The sequence below is a fragment of the Furipterus horrens genome, unplaced genomic scaffold, assembly GCF_987537825.1.
Source record: "Furipterus horrens unplaced genomic scaffold, mFurHor1.1.pri manual_scaffold_9, whole genome shotgun sequence".
Lineage (NCBI taxonomy): Eukaryota > Metazoa > Chordata > Mammalia > Chiroptera > Furipteridae > Furipterus > Furipterus horrens.
Genome location: NW_028327179.1, coordinates 4,012,416 through 4,033,465, shown reverse-complemented (window position 1 = coordinate 4,033,465; position 21,050 = coordinate 4,012,416). Strand labels below are relative to the sequence as shown.

The 21,050-nt window shown below is 47.2% G+C and overlaps 1 protein-coding gene and 1 pseudogene across 2 annotated transcripts in view; one reads left to right on the top strand and one right to left on the bottom strand.

Annotated features, from left to right (window-relative positions):
- IMMP2L (inner mitochondrial membrane peptidase subunit 2) overlaps positions 1–21,050 on the bottom strand; it is a 578,935-nt gene that overhangs the window by 473,100 nt on the left and 84,785 nt on the right. The gene's annotated exons all lie outside the window — the stretch shown is intronic.
- LOC150001209 (uncharacterized) overlaps positions 1–21,050 on the top strand; it is a 61,099-nt pseudogene that overhangs the window by 39,874 nt on the left and 175 nt on the right.

Sequence of the window (21,050 nt, the reverse complement as noted above, 5' to 3'; positions counted from 1 at the left end):
CTATACATACGTTTGAGGAAAATGAATAAAAACATGTAAGAAAATTATTTTCCAAACCAATGACTTCATTTCAGGGCTGCAGGTGGCCGGGGCGCACGCCAGCGGCTCAGGACGCCAGGCGGGACCCCACCAAGGACAGGACCTCCTTCCACTCTGGGGCCACTCCCGCCCACACCCACGCAGACGGGGACAACGCAGGCCCGCCAGGGCACCTACTGTGCTCATCTTCCAGCTGGGGGAGGTCGCCGGGTCCCAGAGAAAACCCACAGACGTGGGGAGACCGTGCACACTCCGCCCAGACAGGGGCCCAGGCTGGGAACCGATTTCCTTTTCTCACCGATGTTGAAGCGAAACCACGCTGGACGACCCGTCCTCACTCCGGGCCCCGCTGTAGTTTTAACGGGTAACTCTGAGCTCTGGAGTGAGGCCTTTCCGTCTCTAAAGCTCCTTTCTCAAACAATAACGTTCGTCGTACCAGAACAACGAATTTAATGACCAGCCGAAGAAGTGCAGCGCTGTTATATATGCGATTACCTGAAAACACCTACGGTTCCACCAACCCTGCAGGTGCAAAGCAACGTTCTGAACCAGCACGAGGAGTTATTAAACCTGAGCTCTTCCCTTCCTGGCAGCTAGGAAGCTACAGTGCCAATGCCATTAGCACTAAACTCTGATAAAGGCAAAACAAAATTCATTCAACACGCCTACCTGATAGATTTGGGATCTTTATAAACACAAAAACAGGCTGGTATAGACTCCTAATGGTGTAATTATTGTCCATCAGAAATAGGTACACAATGCCTTGAGAATAAAAAATAATATAAAATACATTATAATTACTGAAGACATTGTTACCCAGTAGATGTTTCCGTATTTATGCATATTTAATTAAAATGATATTTTTCTAAAGGCTAATGAGACTATTTTCAATCCCATTTACTGAAAGGCTAATGAGGCGGTAGAACACGAGCTGTTTATTAACTGAAAAACCAAACATGTGACAGCTGTACACAGTAAGAGAAGGCCAGAATTAAAACAAAATATTGCTATAAGTTTATTGTAAACCTTACAGTAAAATATTTCTATCGGAGACAAGAAAGACCATGTACAATGTCAGCTCCCCTCTTAAACTGATAGGCAAAGAAAAATTTATATTCCAGTCCAAGAACTTAACTAATGGGAGAATCCAAATTATAGACCCATTTTTCAGGATGTCAGTTGTTGTAGGTATCTACACACAAATCATCTCTAAATTGCGAGAGGGGCCTGATGCTTACGGGTGAAATGAAATTCCATAGCGCTGCACCTGAGAACAATCTCAGGGGAGACTGTGCAGCTCGGAAGACGCTATTGCTGTCTCACCAGCCAAATCCCAGCCCCCTGACCACACGAACGCAGAGGAAACGAGCCATGCCGAGGGGCCTGTGCAAATGCCGGTCATTTTCTCCAATAATGATGATATTAGTAATAACGACAATAAAGTCTGAAGGCCTTCACCTTCGAGAACAAAAAAATCCCAGAAGTGTCCAATGGCACGCATGGTCACACCCTAAGTAACAAAATTGATTAACACGTAATCACGAGCTCGTGTTCTTCAAACAAACAGGAACTCGTTTTTAAGATGAAGGAAGAAAAGTAACAAGCCAGTTCAAGTCTGGAATGTTTAGATGAAATAACACTCATGAACAACTTTCTAAACGACAACCTTGTGTAAATATTTTCTCACATCAATAACATGATTCATACATCCATTTAAGTTTAGGTAAGAAATAAAATTCATACATCCACTGCAACTGTTCTCTCCGCATAACTCAGTATTGGGAATTATCTAAATGAAAATCAAAAGTGAATTACTAGAAGACAAGAAAAATTTCTCTATAAAAACTTTTCTGAGTAAACTCCACAACATAAATTTAAAAGAAAGAATTAAATCATCACTAACTTATTTGTCAAGGAAAATGATCCTTTAGCATTGCACCTGAAAAATCAGAAACCACTTCCCAGGAATATATCTTTCTGTTAACACTTATCCAATGATATATTTATTAGTTGTCATATTAAGGCCTTGCCAAGAGAGTTTTTAAACATTTATAAAGAAACATTTTCTAAATTCAGAATGAGATTGTACTTAATCTCTTCAAAGAATTTGAACTAGCATATCAGATATGTATTGACTGCTAGAACCTGCTCCAGCCAGATAATGACCTTCGTCAAATGGAGAGCCAGCAGGTCACGAGGCCACATGGCACAGGCTAGTCACTGAGCAGAAGTGGGAGGTCGAGCCCTGCTCGTGTTTTTTATTTAAAATTTAGTTTCTTATCATTTAACTTCCAGAGTTAATACATAGCTATTAAAAAGCAGCAGACTTCTAATTAATACCTTTATGTACAGCTAGTCCCCAGGCTCTCTTAAATATAAGCATAGAATTACACAGCGTAGAAAATACCGAATTAGGTTTTCCTGGGCCAACTGAGCTTGTCCAGCTATTGAATATTTTGGCAATAAATATCTTCAGACTCTTGAGTGTGAGGGAGAAACACCAGCCCTTTAATTAGCAGTAAAACGCGTGTAGAGATGAGCCATCTGGCCTGTCTCCGGATCGACTGCTTCTGGATCAGGTCATCAGAAACTTTTTAAATTGCCACGCCAAACTGCAAACCTCAGAGTACAGTCTTAACTTGGCTGCCTTCACAAAAAAGTAACAGAACCTGTTTCTCTAATGTGTTTGGGTTGATTCTAAGTCAGAAACATCAAGCTGTTCTCACTGCTGCCCACTTGCCAAGTGGCCGGAATGAGAACAAAGCTGAGCTCCCCGTTCCGACCACAGTGCGCGCACATCACCGCGGCCGGCTAACCCTGACGGTGGCAACACTGCCCTTGGACCTGTGTGAACAGCTGTCCTGCACGCGAGCCACTGGATAAATATACATCGAGCATGCACACGGCTCCTGGCGTTGGGATTGTCACTGGAAACATAAAGGTGTTTTACCTGCAAGTTTAGAGTCTTGGGAGAAGACACATGCTGGGAAAACTATGTAGTACAACCTGGTAAATGTGATCACAGCCTCATCTATAAGATCGCCGCTTGTGCAGACGTGCGTTTCCCACGCCGCGGCTTCTGACTCATCCGTGAACCACGGGATCTACAGACGTGGCCACAATCAGCCTTTTCTTTTTAATGTAACTGAACAAAAAAGAAACGCTCTAATGCACCTCATGAGATAAAACCCTGCTTTAAGGTCTGCGCCCGTCTTACAGAGCTACGGACGGAGACAGCTGGTCGCCGTGGAAAGCACACGCCGCACTGGTGCGGTGGGAACACCGGGCAGCCCGGGGACGAGGCTCGGCGGGGTGAGGGCAGGCTGCAGGCAGAAGGAGTGTCCACGCCACCACGCCAGAGGCTCCCAGACCGGGAGAAAAGAGTGGGCAGGCTGAGCGCACCGACATGGGAGTGGGGCCATGTGTTGAAGTCGCATTTTGGATACACTGGATCAAAGAAAACAATGAAAATCATTGTCACCGCCTTTTCTTTTCAACGTGGCTCCTGGGATGTATAAGAATACACACGCCGTGCGCGGTGAACTTCAATCGGACGACAGTGGTGCCGGGGACGACATGGAGGCGCAAATACACTGGCCGCGATGAGGCCAAAACTAGGCCCCTGGCTCAGCCCAGGTGACAGGCCGTGACAGCGTGACCCAGAGTAGTCGGATTGGAGAAGAACCGGGGAGAAAAAAGCGCGAGGGACAGGAGGAAAACAGAAGGACAGGACATGGTGGCTGAGGAAACGGAAGGGATGGGGAGAAGTCGTGGGCTCACGGCACACGGCCCAGACGTGCCGCTGCGGGCTGGGGACGCGCCAGGGACCGCGCGGTCAGGCTGAGCGAGCTGCAGGAGGCCTGCGATGCTGATCAGCCTTCTGGGCCGGGGACCAACACAGAGGCTGCTTCCGCCCACCGCGCAGCAAACAGAGAGGGAGGAGCAGTTCTGTGATGATCGAATGTGTCAAGAGCGAGTGGCCCCGAAGATGTGGGAGTGGGAACAGGAGGGAAGGAACTCCGGGTGCCAGAGGAAGGCGCAGCTGAAGCCAGAGAGGAGGCGTGGAGGGAGCAGAGCCGGCAGCTGCCCCTCGGGAGGGGCCGTGACTGCTCCGGGGAGGGTGCGGGGAGGCTGCTCAGAGCCAAGGGCCAAGGGCCAGCAAAGGATGACAAGCTTTGACTACAAAGGAAGTCAGAGGCCTGGCCATCCTCACCTCCTCTCCACTCCAATCTCTCCACTTTCACCTGGGGAGGTAAGTGGGACTGAGTCTCACTGAGCCTCCCAACCTCAGGGTTCAGCACCCCTCTGGCTGGACCCCGTATTCATCCACCGCAAAGCAGCACTTCAGCGCCCCGCTGACCCCACACCTTCGGTCCAGACCCCAGAAGGCAGGCAGGGGGGAGGAGAGGCACATCCCACCGCGGAGCTCCCTCCTCCAAAAGCCCTGACCGACAAAGTAAAATCTGCACTGCGCGTCTCTGCCTCTTTACTTTTCATTTTTTCTTTTCCTCCTGAAATCGTCTCTCCTTCTACTTCCATATGTTTAAGTCCCTGAGCATCTATTTCACTTTTCACCCATTCAAGAAAGCCTTCCTCCTCCATCCTCTCTCGGGCCTTACTGATGCTCCCACGCAGCTCTTCGGTCCAGCTCACTGTGCCCCCCCAGCACACCGGACAGACACTGTAAATCCAGCTCCGTCGCCCCGGGCGTGGGCACAGCGTGGCGGCTGGTTCCCACGGCGCCCGCCGGGCCCGCAGCACTCCGTGGCCACCCTGCGCCCGGCACCAGCCCAGACAGTGACCTGTCAAAGCCGTGACGACGGAGCGCGCCACTGTTCTACTGCAGTTTTTAAAGCAAGTGTCCGGGGAGGCGGGTCCTGCGTCCATCCTACGAGGTCAGCTCACTCCGCTCTGAGCTCCCTGGCCGTCATGAGACAGGAAATGAGCCACGATAAGAAGAGCTTTCAAGAGGAAGGAAGAGGACAAACACGTGGCCCTGCTCAGGTCAGTGTCTTCAGCGGACACAGGGGTGCCTTTCTGGAGAAGCGTCTGTCCAGTCCAGTGAAGGAGCCCCGACCAAGCGGAAGGAAACGCTGGGGCAGAAGGCGGGGCAGGGCAGCAGACCCAGCCAGCAACGGCTCCGAGCTCCCTCAACAACCTGGCGGGACCACCCCAACAAAAACGGAATCTCCGCTGCGTAGAGGACGCCTCCGTGAGACTCGGCCCTTTGCTCTGCCCGGGGTGCTCCAGTCTTGATATCACTTCTCCTTCTGGACTCATGTGCTCCTTCACTGGCACACGTGATACAAGTCCCTACAAGAAGCCACGCAGTCCAAGTGCTTAGCTTTTTGAAAACAGGGGTGGGGTGTGTGTGTGTGTGTGTCTGTGTGTCTGTGTGTGTGTCTGTGTGTCTGTGTGTGTGTCTGTGTGTGTCTGTGTGTGTGTGTGTCTGTGTGTGTGTCTGTGTGTGTGTGTCTGTGTGTGTGTGTCTGTGTGTGTCTGTGTGTGTGTCTGTGTGTGTCTGTGTGTGTGTCTGTGGACACACACCTATACACGAGAACTCACACAGGGTATACACACTGGCCATGTGCAACCTCCATTTGGGGGTTTTTCTAAGCACGTCAACTATTTAAATTCAAGTGTGAACACACGTGCACATGTGTGAGTGACTGAGTATCTGAGAGAGGCGGGCAGGCAGGGACAAGGGGGGGTGGGATGAGGAGCACCGAAAGCTGTGGGAGACAAGGACAGGAGAAGGCGTGGAAGACTCATGAGAAAAAGACGACGTATTTAAAGAAAAAGAACGACGTGGGCACTCCCTTCTCCTCCGTAGAAGCCCATCGGCGGCTCCCCTAGAGCTCTGCCCGTCCCTGTGGGCTCCCTGCCTTCCTCCCAGAGACGTAAAAACAAGATCGACCTGCAAAGCAGTTTGCAAAACTATATGCCATCAACTTGTAGCTGACAAGTATATTTTATCCTCCAAAAAAAAGAGACATGAAACCACCTCACAAAAAAAAAAGGAGAAGAGGAGAAGAACTAATTCCTGGCTCTCAATAGGGGCAACAGAAAGAGATTTAACCAAGACAACACCTTAAGCGTCCGCCTTACCAGCCATTAATTCCAGGTTTCCTTTTGCTTCGCACGTCACAGCGCGCATATCCAAAAAGAGTAAACCAATCCCCATCCCCATGCTGCCCTGCGAAAAGGAAAAATACTATTATTTGTATTTCTTGTCCACACGCTACAGAAGCAAGGCTCTGTTCTGAGCAATGATGGCGTTCCTGCTGACAACATTAACCCGCAGGGTGGGAGGCTCTTTCATGACAGGAAGTGCCAGCATCTGGAAGACGGTTATGGAGGCAACAGCGCAGAAAAGCCCCTTGACGGTGGCTCATTTCCTCTGACCACCCTGCCTCCGTTCTAAATTATCGCCTCTCAGAGCTACAGGGCCTTTGAAGCCGGCTTTTAAACTTCTTCCCATGGTGTCGCCACAAAACAAGAACACTCGGTTGCTTGAAAACAGAAGCACAAAATTATCCAGCTCAATCATGGTTCTCATTATTGCAAACCAATAAACAAGGCTCAACAGAAATTGTTTTTGTTAATAACGATCGCTCACTGAGCTGCCAAGAAATAATCCAAAGGAAACCCGGGAACGATGGCCCTAACGCGGTAGGTGGCTTCTGCCCAGACACAATCTGTGCCATCAGAAGGGGTTCACACGTACCCCAGTGGTATTGTCATCCATCAAAGAATCTTCAGCTGGGCACTAGAGCCCCATCATTCATACCTTAGAATAACATTTTCCTAAAAACTAAAAGGCGAGGAAATCCCATTGTAACGGAGCAACTTCTGTGACGCTACAGCCCAAACCCAATGCCTCCTGCTCTGCAGAACCCCTCGCGTCCCCCCGGCGCCTGAGACCCAAAGGGGCAAGTACCGGAGCCGGGAACCCCGAGACTCCAGGGCCTGGTGCCCGAGGGTGAGGCTGAGGTGGCGGCTGGCCTGGCCTGCAAGGCCAAGACCAAATACGCCACGAGCTGGCTGCCGGCGGTGGGGCCCAGCCAGGGCGGTGGCCCACACAGCTGGGAGACAGGTGACAAAGCCGGGGGACTGAGCAAACACCCACGCGGAGGAGGATGGGAGCCAGGTTCTCAACGTCCGAGAAGGAAACTGCAGTATGAAAAGGGGGAAGGAAGACTATGTCCCAGTGTTTTGGGTTGGAATTTGGGGTATCTTTTTAGATAGATCAACTGGTAGACACACATATGTGCATGCGTGTATATGGTGTGCACACACAGGGGTGGGCAACAGTAGGGGTGCAGTTACCCGTCTGGAAACAGACGTGCAGGTTACGATGATCACAGTCGCTCTACTAAGTCCAAAGGACGTCACTCACAACCGAGCCCTCTCTGCCCACCCCGTGCGTGCAGACTGACCTGTGCTTCCTGGATTTAACGTCTAAGGAGCAAGGCCGCCCCAACAGCAAGGAGCGCGACGGGACTCCGGGCCGTGGTTTCTAAATGCCACTCCCCACGAAAACGAACCGGAAGTCCTTAGTCACCCCAAGGCGGGGACGGGAGGCGTGTAAGAAGGGGCCAGACGGTCCTCTCACGTGAGCCTCCAGCTCTGCCAACGGCCACGTCTGCCTCAGCGCGGGGAGCAGCTGGCCCATGCTGGGCACTCCTGGGGACATCTGGGGACAGAGCAGGGGCGACACGGGCCACGCGGAGGGCCACACAGTCCCCAGAGCCCCCGCTCAGCTGGCCGCACCCGACCTACAACAAGACCCTCCTTTCATAAAACACAGCTCCGTCTGGGCACGTTGCATAGTTTTGTCTTGTGCGCTGGCAACATTTGTCTCTGGCTCAGGAGACAGCTGGAAGTTTCTGCGAGGTAAGTTCCGTCTCCAACTCCCATCTGTTGGCCTTGCCCTGCTGTGTGACGGGGAGTCGTCCCTTCCTCTTTTCCTGGTGGCCAGACAGAAAAGAGAATCGTTGCTTAAACAGCATATCTCCCCCTTACGGTCCATTGGCTCCTGCTGCTTGTCCCCATAGTGAAACTGAAGTACAACAAAGTGATTTCCATGGCAGTAGATAAGAACCCCGCAAATGTGAATTTCTGATTTACCACCAGAACAAAACTGGAGGGAGATTACAGGATGCAGTGGAACTAAATGTCGATTTCTGTATATTTTTAGTATCACATTTTAAAACAAACAAACAAAAAAAAAAAACACAGACAAAAGAATACGCACAGAACTACGAGGGGTGAAACTCCAGTTACGGCACAAGTTTGAAAAGCAGACCACGATCCTCAGTTTATAAAATCAGCCATTACCATTACTACCAAAATACATTCAACTATCACAGAAAAAAAGTTACTTATAAATTTGAGGTTTCTTTCAACTTTTATTTGAAAGTCTATTATCTACTATAGCATCAGTTTCAACCACTAGTATATCCCATTATGTTCATTTTTATTAATGATTAAAAAAACTACGGCTTGTGGTGAATGTGTGAATGAAAGGTTCCCGAGGGGCTGCAGAATATTTAGAAAACGGGGGGTCTGTGAGCCTCCCACGCAGAGCAGCAGATCGCCTGTCTGACCCCCAGGGAGCCCACGCCCCTCCACCCCATGAATCCCGCTGACGCCCCAGGCAGGGCGCTGCGTGGGCCAAATGTGAGACGGACGGACCCCCTGAAAGCAGCCGTGGGCAGGGGCGCCCGGGGCCGAGCAGGACACTGGGGGGGCTGCTCACACACAGCGTCGGCAGGGGCTGGAGCCGGCCCCACGGCGCGTGATGAACGAGGAGCCTTCGCTTTCCCTTGTCTCTTGTTTGCGTTTCCTGCTTTCCGCTCTAGTCTAGATTTCTAAAATAGTTCCATGAATTTTCAGAATAACCACGCTTTGGACCAAAAGGATTTGCTTTTATTTTTAAAGGATTTGATGACGCGGTGCGATTACGATCTTTCTTTTGGAGATGTCTTAAAAACTGAGCCTGCTGCTCAGCACGTGACCCACCGAGTATAACACGAGGTACAAAAAGTCTGTAAAATAAAATACAGTTCCGATCTGCAAGTGAGCAGTTACATATAGATTTAAGGGCAGTATGTTAGCTCAACAAATCCTTTCTGACTGCCAGCTGGTGCCAAGTGCTGGTGGGGAGCAAAAGCAATTAAAACCAATTTCCCGCCTCCCAGGAGTGATACTCTGCTGAGACAGAGAACCCCACTCACTAACAAGAACACCAGGTAGAATGAAATGGTTCCTCCAAGAAAAATAAACATATTCTGTAGCGTCGTAAGAGTCTTAGCATTAAAAGAATACAGAGATACGGAGGCAGGAGTGGAACTGCAGCTCTAACACCCTTCTGAATTTTAATACCCTTTAGCAATAAATAAGGGGAGACCCCCTGGCTATGCCCTCTCCAAAGGCGCATGTGCGCAGAAGTAGGCTCGGGCAGGCAGTGGGCCACGCCTGCTGAACAGGAGCCCCCACCCCACCCCACGCCCGCGGCCCACACAGACTGAGCGAGAGAGACGTCAGGAAAGGCATGGTCAAAACAGCAATGACACTGCCAACCTAGGGACCATACACACACATACGAGGTAGGAGGGACACCTCATGATGCCAGTAAACAACAGGATTGGGAAGACCTCAGGCGTGTTACTAAACCAACATGTATTCAGGGTCTCAGTGTGAAATGCTGGCTGGGTGAGTAAAACCAAGGAAAACATGTTCTCTGAGAGGCTGTCTCCCACGCTACAGAGTCTTGTTTCAAAAAGTAATAGCAGATTCAGAGACCGATCCTTCGTATATCCACCACGTAAATGTCATATGTATTCAAAACGAAATGAAGCAGACACCTGTTCTGCAACTCCGTCTCTATAAAACACCTCAGCTGGTAGTCCTGGGCCCCGACATCAGATTCCCTTATTCGTATCGATAGATGACCCCCAGAATGAAATGGAATCACCATTTTCCTTAAGATGCTGTTTTTATCACTTCACTCGCTCAGCAATCTAAAAGCTTCCATTTACTACAAAATCAAATTGAAATCAAGACCCTCCAGGTCTCTAAAATACACAGCCTGCTTCCCAGTGCCTTCCCAACAAGAACACTCTGTTCCGGCCATTCATCACCCCACGGACACAGCGTTCATCTGCATCTCTTGAGGCACAGATATCCTGGTCAGCCTCACAGAGCAAATCCCCGCCCTCAGAGCTAAAGCTTTGCTGGGTCAGCTCACGCACCATTCCCTCTGGGGGGCCCGTCCCTCAGGCAGCTGAAGCCACACCACATTCTTCCTTATTGGACAGGATGCTCACTTAAGCCATTCATCTTCTGCTGTCTTATAGTACTAGGCTCAATTCTTAAAGTCAGATAGTTTACCTTTGATTATTTTGTACTTCCTAGGGTATCCAGTACATCACATGGTAAATTAGTAAGTATTCAAAGTATAGGCATGCTTTTAAAAATAGTTAATAAAATAATCTAGTCTAACAACATTTTTTTTTACAAATAAAGCAGACAACATTTTTAAGTAACTAGTTCAAAATCACATAGTTATATAGCCAAGTCAAAACCCAATACTCCGTATTCTTGAAGTTGTAAGGACCCCTCCCCGTGAACACTGTTAAAAGTTGGGACCCTTGGAATTGAAAAGCAGGTTGAATTCTGAATGTGAAATTGCCATCAGAGTTAAATGAAAAGTAATAACTGGGAAAAATTAGCTGTGCTGTTCTGAAGCCTTTTCAAGGTTTTTCTGCTTATCTTTTGAACTCACCTATTATTGTCACGGCCATACCTGGAACAACCCCACACACACACACTGAGTAACTAATATCGAGAGACGGTGTGTCACTGTGAGGGCTCACCCAGCGCCGTATTTAGCACTGCCCCGGCTCCGGGCGCTTCACCTGCTTGGCTGGAAAATAAAGAGCCACGGGAGTTCACAGTAGTCAGTCTGTTCTCTAAAATATTTTAGTGTACAAAGGACTTAATTAAGTTCATCTGAGAAGATAACCAATAGATAGTATACGGAGGAATCAGGTTCCACTTGATACAACTAACAGTGGGCACAGTGAACACCACAAATACAGGGAGTCTCAGGGATGACTGGCAGCCTTTTAGCAAAAAAAGAGGCATGCCCAACTACGACTGCAATGACCATGAGAAGTTTTACTTCTTGATGATGTCATCTGGAACACATTATATTGGACACAATACAAGTCCCTTCAAATCCAACAGGCACACGGGGTACCAGCTATGACCATCCTCTCCTAAAAATAAAAACAGAAAACATCTGAGCAGAACTCTGAAGTGTTCTCAATGTTTTTTGGAACTCTGTGTTCCATTTAGGAATAACCAACTACATAAAACAGTTCATGGAAAACTCATGAAAAAAAAAAAAAAAAAAAAAGGTAGAAAGTCTCTGAACTCCACTTCTGATCCACTGGAAATAATTTAAATTTGAAGAGGACATCGCTTCATTCTTAAAGCCTCTGCATGTGAATAAAACTCACTCTCAACCTTCATATCTGACAAAGACAATCATATCACCCAGCAGTCAACAATTCCCTAAAGCAAAGATGTCAATTGGTATTTCTGAAATTAATTCAATGACCTACAGTAATGTGAGTTCATGATACACAATGCCTGTCAGTAAGCAATCCCAAAATTTCAGTCACTTCTGGTGTCTGAACTGTAAGAAGCAACTGAAAACCTCTATCTACAGTAGTTCCTCAGTTCCTATCTCTCCTTGCACCTGCTGCGTACAACAGTATCGGAAAAAATAAAAATTATCCCCGGCACAGTTTGCCAGCACCGCAATGCTAACAATTAAATGCAAGCTTAACCAAGCTTTCTGGGAATGTCTAATCAGCCGTCCTTCTGAGCTACGACGCAAGGCCTGTGAAGTTTCACTCCGATCCAGGGAGTCAGCGCGCCTACACAGATCGTGTGCAGCTATGCACCAGGAAGTGCGCACCGACTGGCTTTCAGAGGTCCCAGGGCCCGGCAGTGATCTGAGGGATTCACCTGCTCTCTCCCCACCCTCTGCCTCTACTTCCCCTGTTCTGAGTGCAGGTGCTCCAACACGGAGGCCCGCTGACAGCCCAGAAGCAGAGGCTCCAACTGCATCATGGTAACAACCCCACGCGTTAGATTACACACACACACACAGAGTATGTTTGGAACAATGCACTAAAAATTCTGATCAGAACTTCATACTCAAATGTCTGAAGAGTTCTGAGTGTTTCACATGATCCTGTACCATAAATTCTAGAGAATGGTTGATAAAGTATAATATCAGAGAAATACCAGTCATGTGTCTAAGACCAAAGAAAGTTAGAATATTACCTATTGCAGTTTTTGCATGCAGTATCTGTCCAATCACAAATGTAAGTTAAATGAGGATAATCATAAATTATAACCCCCACCCCATCTCTCTCTCTCTCTCTCTCACCCCCCCCCCCACTACCTGGCTCAGAGGTCAGCAAACCACTCCCTATAGGCTGCAGCCAGCCTCCCACCTCTTTCTATAAATAAAGATCTGTTGGAACGCAGCCACACCCCCGTGCTCATTGTCACAATATTTCACAAAACAAGGGCAGGCTTGAGTCGTTGCTACAGGGACTGCCAGGTGTACGTGGCCCTTTATGGAAAAGGTTTGCCCACCTGTGTCTAGGGGACCTTGCTCAGACCCATAGCTGTAAGTCTGCACCCTGACAACACCCCAGTTCTGTCTGCACCCGAGCCAGACTCACATGCCAACACCTCAGGCCGCGCCTCACCCAGATGTCTAACAGGCACGCAAATGTAACGCGTCTGAAACTGACAGGTTGATCCCCCACCCCCACCGCCTGCTCCTACACCTTCCGTGTCTCCAAGATGTTTCCATGCATCAAATTGCTTAGGCCGGAACCCTTAGAACCATTCCTGATTTCTCTCTCTCCTATTCCAAACCCAAGTCAAAGAACAATCTCCTGGGAACGTCCCCAGACTCTGGCCACCCCCACACACTGCGGCACCCCCTCTCACCAACACCATCTCTCCCCCAGACTGATGCACGGCCCCCCTTCCTGCTCTGGCCCCGGCGTTCTGTTTGCACAGAGCTCCCAGTGCAGCCTGGGAGCCACAGCTGGCCTGCCCGTTGGACCACGCAGGGCTGGCCGCCACCTGCTGCGCCCCACGCCCCTCCCCCTGGCTTTCCCACGTGGGCCTTCACCTGGCTTACACGGTCTCACCGAGGATCTTCCCACTTGTGCCTGTTCTGTCTGAAAAGCCTTCCCCCAAAGACCTAGTTGGATTCCTTCCTCATTTTGTTCCGGTCTCTGCTCACATATTTATTAATTCAGACTGGCGGCCCCCTCATTCACTGTCTCTAAGTGACTCCTGCCAACCCACTAGCGCTGCTGCAGACGCAGACGCCGGGACCCCGAAACGCGCGTGCATCTGGGCGCGGGCTCTAGGGCCTGGCGTCGGGACAGAAGCAGGGGCGGCAGCACAGGCGAGGGGACGGGCTTCAGCCACCGCCACGGGCACCCCGAGTGCTCCCACCCGAGGCCAGGCACGGGGGCTCTGCACCCACGTGTGGGCGCACCCCCAGAGAGGGAGCGGAGCCTGGAGTAGACACATGAGCATGTGCTCTGGGGAAGTTAGGGAAAGGCACACTGAAACCACACGGGACGCTGCTTTACATGTACGAGCATCCGCTCTAGTCAAATAAACAAACAAGAAACACTGGCGAGGATGTGCAGAAACTAGAGCCCTCACACGCTGCCGACGGGAGTGTAAAATGGCACACGCAGCCGCTTCGGAAGAACTTGGGTGGTTTCTTAAACGGCTAACATAAACTCACCACACAACCCAGCACCTCCACTCCTAGGGAGCCACTCGAGAGAAGCACCAGTGCACGTCTCCAGGGAGACGGCAAAGGGACATCTGTAGCTGCCGTGGTCACCGGACCCAGAGCCGCAAACAACCCAAGCCCCTCCGACGGGGAGCAGACGTGCACACCGGGCCACACAGGCGAGGAACATCGCTCAGCAGCGCCGAGGAAGGACACACGGGTACCCACCTGCTCCGGCGTGGATGCAGCCAGAAACAGGCCCAGGGAAAGCTGCACAAAGACAGTGTCCAGGAAGGTCAGACCCATGGCATTAGAAAGCAGGCTGCCGGGGGCTGGGGGCCAGAAAGAGGACTGACCGCCGATGGGCACGTGGAGCATTTTTGGGAAAGATGGACAAGTTCTGAAGGTGGGCTGTGGGGCTGGCTAGCAAACCCTGTAAACTCACTCCACATCGTCGATTTCTACACCTCTGTTGGGTGGGCTGTATGGGATGCAGGTGATACATTAGTACAGAAATGGACAGAAAGAAGGACAGAAAAGATCACCGGCTTGGTGATTCTTGAATCTAACGTAATAGTGAGGATGACAGCTCATACTGAGTTTGCTAGGGGTCAAGAGTTGTTCTGAGAGTTTTATGTGTATTAATTCACTTAATTTCAAACATAATCTCATAAAAAAGGACCTATTTCATCCTTATTCCAGAGGGCAAGGTACTGAGACATGGAAATTAAGTAACGTCAAGATCACAGAAGGAAATATACTAAGGATGTAATAACTCAGAAAAATAAATCATTCTACCTCGAAATGCTAAATAATAGCATCTGGTTCTATAGCAGCAAGAACAAAAGGCATCATGTGTATAAACAATGGCAAATGGACCATAAACGGCATATTTAAGATGGTCTAATAAGAGGACAATTTGCAGTGCTTACAATTATCTCTACTGGCCATTGAAGTTGGTCACAAATATGTGCTCATTCCAAGACAGTCTGGGCGGTAACTGTGAGACTTACTTATTGTAAGCAAATCCAAAAAATACCCATGACCTGATCTACTGCGTCGATATAGAGCTACCAAAATATCGCCGTGGGGCGTGAAATAGAGAGCGTTATCCCAGAGGAGCCATGCATAAACACACACAAGCACACGAAGGTTTTTCCAGAGCAACAATGTCACAGACCTAGAGGCATGGCATTGCTCCTGCAGCTGAGAATCACAATGGGACAAGACGGGATGATGGAGTTTTATCTCTTTCCTAGTAAAATGTTGTTAACAGACGTTACACAGCAGTAAAGCCATGGAAATGGAAAGCTTCAGAGCCATACTGCCTCCAGTGTCTTCTGGGAAAACCCTCTCACATGTAGAGACGGCGCTGGGTAAGAAAGATGATAAATGAACCTGCCTGTATATAGTCAATATTTAAACACACACACCAAGGCACCTCATGTAAATAAGCAGCAAGACTGTAATATCTGACAACCGCGTATCTTAAATACTCTAATAAAACTCAACACCCAGACTGTGCGGGAAACAAGAGGTGTGACTGAGACCACACTCGCCTTCCACACCTTTGCAGGCCGAGACGAAAACGCCCACCTCGGCGCTGCGTCCTGAACAGCAGTGCAAAGCTGGGATAAAAACGGCGCTCAAGCGGGGGCCACGTGTAACTCAGAACAGACGTTTCTACGTGCGGACAAGCTTCTGCCGCTTAAGTCGCTTTTATGCAGAAATATTCTCGCCTAAATGTTTCCACTTGTAGTTTTATTAGGAAACGTTGTAATTAATTAATGTTCTAAACTAATAATTAAACAACTTTTCTGCGTGTTGTCCAATTTAGTAATGTGTATATGTAAGGCATTAAAGTTGAAGAAGCAACCGTTCCATAACAGAAAATTAATTCCGATCCTTAATTCTCTTAGAGTATAATGTCTGCTAGAAAGCAGTGCGCCAATGATAAATTTATGCTTCAATACGGATATCAATCCAGAGCGAAAAGTTTGCGGATCTCTGTAACCAAACACATGAAACAGTCCTCCTGGGTAACACGTAACGATGAGTAACTTTCGAAATTCAACACACACTACAGTGAGGACCATTACAAAAGCATGTGTTCCTTTTGAGTCTCAATCCAATTTTAAAACAATGTGTAGAGATTGTCAATGTAATGAATAAAATCATCAACTTACACCCAAAGAAAGAAAAGAACGCAAAGGATACCTTAACCTCTGTGAAAAATCTGTCAGTTCTTTTAAGAGGCTAGTATGATTTAACATTGATTAAGGAATCTTTTGGTCTCCATAGAAAACAGTTCTTGGAAATCCCAGAAAATAGAAACACACACGAACATAAAGCTTCCTTTTCAGAAGAACCAGATTCGATGTTCATGATTAGGGCAGGCACGTTCACTGTGATGAGTTAAAGCAGGAAAAAGGACTCTGCTGGACCGCCACAGGGTTCCCCTCCCAGGGAGGAACCTAGGAAAAGGGGGAAATGTCTAAAAATTAAGCAGGCGACAGACTATGCCAGGCCTTGACAAAGAAAGGGCTCGATCAATTTCAAGGCGTTTGAATATTAAAGTCACTCAGAAGACTTTCTCTAACCCCAGTGGAACTAAACTAGAAATTAATTTTTAAGTAAGAAAAGGAATGAGGTCCTGGACACCTGGAAACCAAACAATATGCTTCTAAATAAGCAACGGACAGGAGAAAGGAGTCACACAGGAGATTTTAAAATATCTTTTTCCTTTTCACTTTGAAAAGCTGGATTCAGTTCATTATACTGCCAAGCAGATTTACCACTGTGGCACTTATCATTCTGCTGACAGAAGGCAGAAACTTAAGAGGGATATTTTCCTTCAATAAAGCTAAGTTTTCATGATCTTTAATATAAGATATTAAAATGACATAGGCAAAGAAGGATACCTCATGTCCTATTCCAGACACACACCCTCCTGCAGCTTGCTGCAAATGGGAATTTAATTGAGATAATGCTTTAAGCCATCTATTTCTCATGGAGTTACGTGAGTAAAATTTGACATGAGTTTTCTTAATAGTGTCTTCTTTACCCAAAACATGTAGAAAAATTAGCCCCCTGTCTATGTATACAATTCGCTCCAAATGTGTAGGGCTGGGAAGGAGGCATTAGCATTTTTTAAAGATGCTTAGGTAATTCCAGTTTGCCATGGAATTTGGGAGCCACTGGTTTAGAAGAAAGCTATCTTTATAAAAAACATAAATCTCTATTGTAAGTTAAAAAAAGAAAAAGAAAAGCAACTTAAAATCAAATGCGTGGAACACAGGACATAATAAATATAAAAGTAAACATTCAAAGAAATAGAAAACAGACAACCAAAAACTGTCTTTTTTGAAAATAGTTTTAAGTGACAAACATGTACTTAAAATGATGAAGGAAATAAAATAGAGAGGACAGAAATTACAGATATCAGAAATAGAAGGCACATGACAGATGTTTAGGCATTAAAACAATCATGAGGGAATACGAGGAACGATTCTATACCAACATCCTTGACAACTTAGAGTAAATGGATAAATTGCTCAAAAGACACAGATTATAAAACTGACTCAAAAAAAAAAAGGGGGGGGACCCATCCTCAATCCCCAAAATTGAATGTGTAACCGCAAGTTTTCTCAGAAAGAAAATTCGAAAAGCAGATGGCTTCACTGGTCCATTCCACCAAGTATTTCAGGAAGAAGTGAGACGGACCCCAACAAACGTGCTCAGAAAGAGGACGCTTCCCGACGTACTTCATGGTGTCGCCGCCACCAGACGGACGTTACGGGAAGGGAAAAGGACGCGCACCACCCCTCGCGGGTCTAGACATAAACACCTTGCACAAAGCGTGACCAAATCAACTCCAGCAACAGCTAACACACGAGGAACGCAGGGCGTGTGAACTTTTTAAAGTCCAATCGATGTAACTCACTCACTCACAGATTAGAAACAAAGCCACAGGAGCATCCTGACAGTTGCAGGAAAGCGCGCAGAAGAGCAGCACAGAAAGGGTGCCAGTGACCGACGCCTCGCCTGTCAGCGGCCAGTGGACCCTTCGTGGCCCTACCTGACCCTCTTTGCCAGCTGACATGACGGTGACTTTCATCCACAGCGGGCACTGGAGGAAGGGACTTCTCTTTCCAGTTCCGGGGTGCTTTCTTCTCTCCTGTCCCGTGGCAGCCGGTGGCATGGGGGTGCCCAGATGGAACTACCCTGTTTGACACCACAATGGCAGATGCACGATCTTACATGTTTGTCAAAACCCCTGAACTGAACAATACAAGGAGTGAACCCTAACGTGCCCTGTGGTGTTGAGTTCATCGTACTGCATCCGTATCAGTTCATCGGTTTTAGTGAATGCCAAGAAGGCAGCAAAGTGTGTGGAGAGGGAGAGGAGAGACATGGGAGCTCTCTGTACTTTCTGTTCAAGTTTTTTGTAAACTTAAAACTCTCCAAAAAATGCAGTGCACTGATTTTTAAAACGCACACACACAGTTCAAAGTTCCCCGTAGTGTCTCTGTGGAAGATGGGATTCTAGAAAGGCCTCCAAGATCCCTGACCCCTGGGGTGCTCACACTGCCTGGGTACTTACCTTTCAGCGTGGGCAGCAAATTCTAGAAGGACTTCCAAGATCCCCGCCCCTGGCGGGCACGCACTGCCTGGTCTCTCCCTTTGAGTGTGGCTGAGGCTAGGAATACGCCCCGTTAGGCCCTGTATGGGAAGGGGCTTTGCAGAGGTAATTGAGGTTCCCAAGCAGCTCATGTGCAAGTCATCAGCGGGAGACCATTCTGGGCTTATCAGGGGAGTCCTTCCAAGGGACAGGGCCCTTCCTGAAGAAAGGGCGTCCGGTTGGCCTTGAAGAAGACAGCCTTGTGCAAGCAGTCCTAGCAAGACCCTAAGCGGGCGTCCAGGCAATGAGAGCAGTCTCCAGGCAACAGCTGACAAAAGGGGGGGCCCCTCCATCACACAGCCCCAGAAACTGCATTGTGCCAACAACCACAGGAGCATGGAAGAGGACTCTGGGAGATCCCAGCCCGGCTGAGATCTTCATTTTAGCCTGTGAGGTACTGGGCACAGAAGCCAGCCACGCCAGCCCATTAGCATAATGCTGGACCTCTGACAACAGTGAGGTAATCAATTTACGTTGTCTGAACCCACCTGTTTGTGGCCATTTGCTAGAGAGCAGTAGAAAACTAATGCAGCCTGTTACCTTCAAGCTGACAAACCACCAGAGTCAACAAATTATGCTAAAAGAAGTCACTTGGGGTTTTTCTTCATTCTGAAAAATGAACTGAATTTCACAGTCATAAAAATGTAAATTACTTTATTTTGCATATAACTGGTGTTAGACATTTTGAAAGCCAAGTGACAAAGAGCAGATATGATACAACCATGGCCTATTTTAAAATGCACAAACAATAATAAAATGCAAGAACGAACCTATCAGAAGGAACTTTTACAAATGCTACTTGGGATTTTTCAGATTGTTACCAAGTGACCATCTGAAAACAAACCAACCACACAAGTGCTGACCCCGAAGAAGTACAAAGAGAAAACAAAATTTTTAACATCTACAAATAAAATATGTCCTAAGTCCTGGATTTCAGAATAGACTTTATATAATTTTCAAAGGCAGAGGCAATGTTTATGCTTTTCTATATGAAAAACTCTAGAATATGAAAAAGTGAGGGCCAACCAAGCAAAGCAGATAAAAAACAAAAAGCCAAATACCATAGTGAACACACAGTTTAAAATTCTGGTGAGGCTGACCCTTTATGTATATTCACTGATACGGGAGAGAATATTGAAAACCTAAGATCTGAAGGTTTTTATGACTTTTCGTTTTATGGCAGGTGAATAAAAAGGGTATTTATTTTTAAGGTGGACTTCTTTTCTTATCAAACGATATCTTTTTAAAAAACTAATGATATCAGCCTCATAGATACCAAATTTTCTTTTTCTTCCAGCTTTATCATTCTATGCTTCATCAAATTAATTTAGAGCATGTGTATTAGACTATCTTGTTAACATTAAAAATACTTTAAAGGAAATTTCACTTGTGATATTTAACACAAAACAAAGGATAAAAAATTAATGAATAGACGTGGGAGGCGGAAAATAAAATATTGGTAATATTTCAGTAAGCTATACCTGGGGAGTATTGAATAACTACATATAAAAATGTTTATGCTCAATCAAGGCTTAGAACTGATTTTAAAAATCACTGAGGGGCCTAGTTTCAATTGTATGTTAAGTTTTTCTAATAGATGAGAGGGCAAACAAAATGTGGCATATCCATGCAATAGAGTATTACTCGGCCGATAAAAAGGAAGGAAGCACTCATACAATGTGGAGGAAGCTTGAAACCATCATGCTAAGTGGAGGAAGTCCTATGTTGTATTCTTTCATTTCTATAAAATATTCAGAATAGGGCACCCATTCCGGGTGTGGGGGCTCCTTTGGGGATAACGAAAATGTTTGGGAACTAAATAGACATGACAAGTCTGAATGCCAATGAACTACATACTTCAAAGCGGTTACTTTTCTATGATATGTTTCACCTCAACTTTTTTAAAACAATCTAGTCGATCTAAATATTAGTTACAATTATTACACACGGATGTACGGAGAACATCTATTCCCGATTTCTGTTCATTCCTCGCTCTGCCCATGAAAATCACTAACACATGAAGAGAAAATCATTAACTATCCCATTAAGGTACATATTGAAACTTTATGCACGGTGCTTCAAAGGTCACTGTTCACTGCATCGCTGCTAATAAAAATTTCCTATCCTGTGCTAGGCCTATGATGAATATAAATTGCAAAGTTTTTCAGACAATTCCGTGTAATCATAGGCCACCGTGGCAGTTCACAGGACTGTACTGAACAATATGCGTGTTTCCTCTTTCTTCTGCCAGTTGAGTGACCGTGAGTCAGTGTCCAGTGTCCTGCCACCGCAGGACGAGGTGGAGCCCGAACCCTGGAAGCCGGTGCCGACCACCAGGGCCGGTAAACTACGTGCTAGACAAATAAAACAGTAAGCACGCAACCAAAGGGTCCACCGCCCTTCAGTCTTTGGAAACGCTATTAAATTTCCAAAGGAAGGAATACAAAAGGGTTTCGCCCCTACTTTGAAAACCCA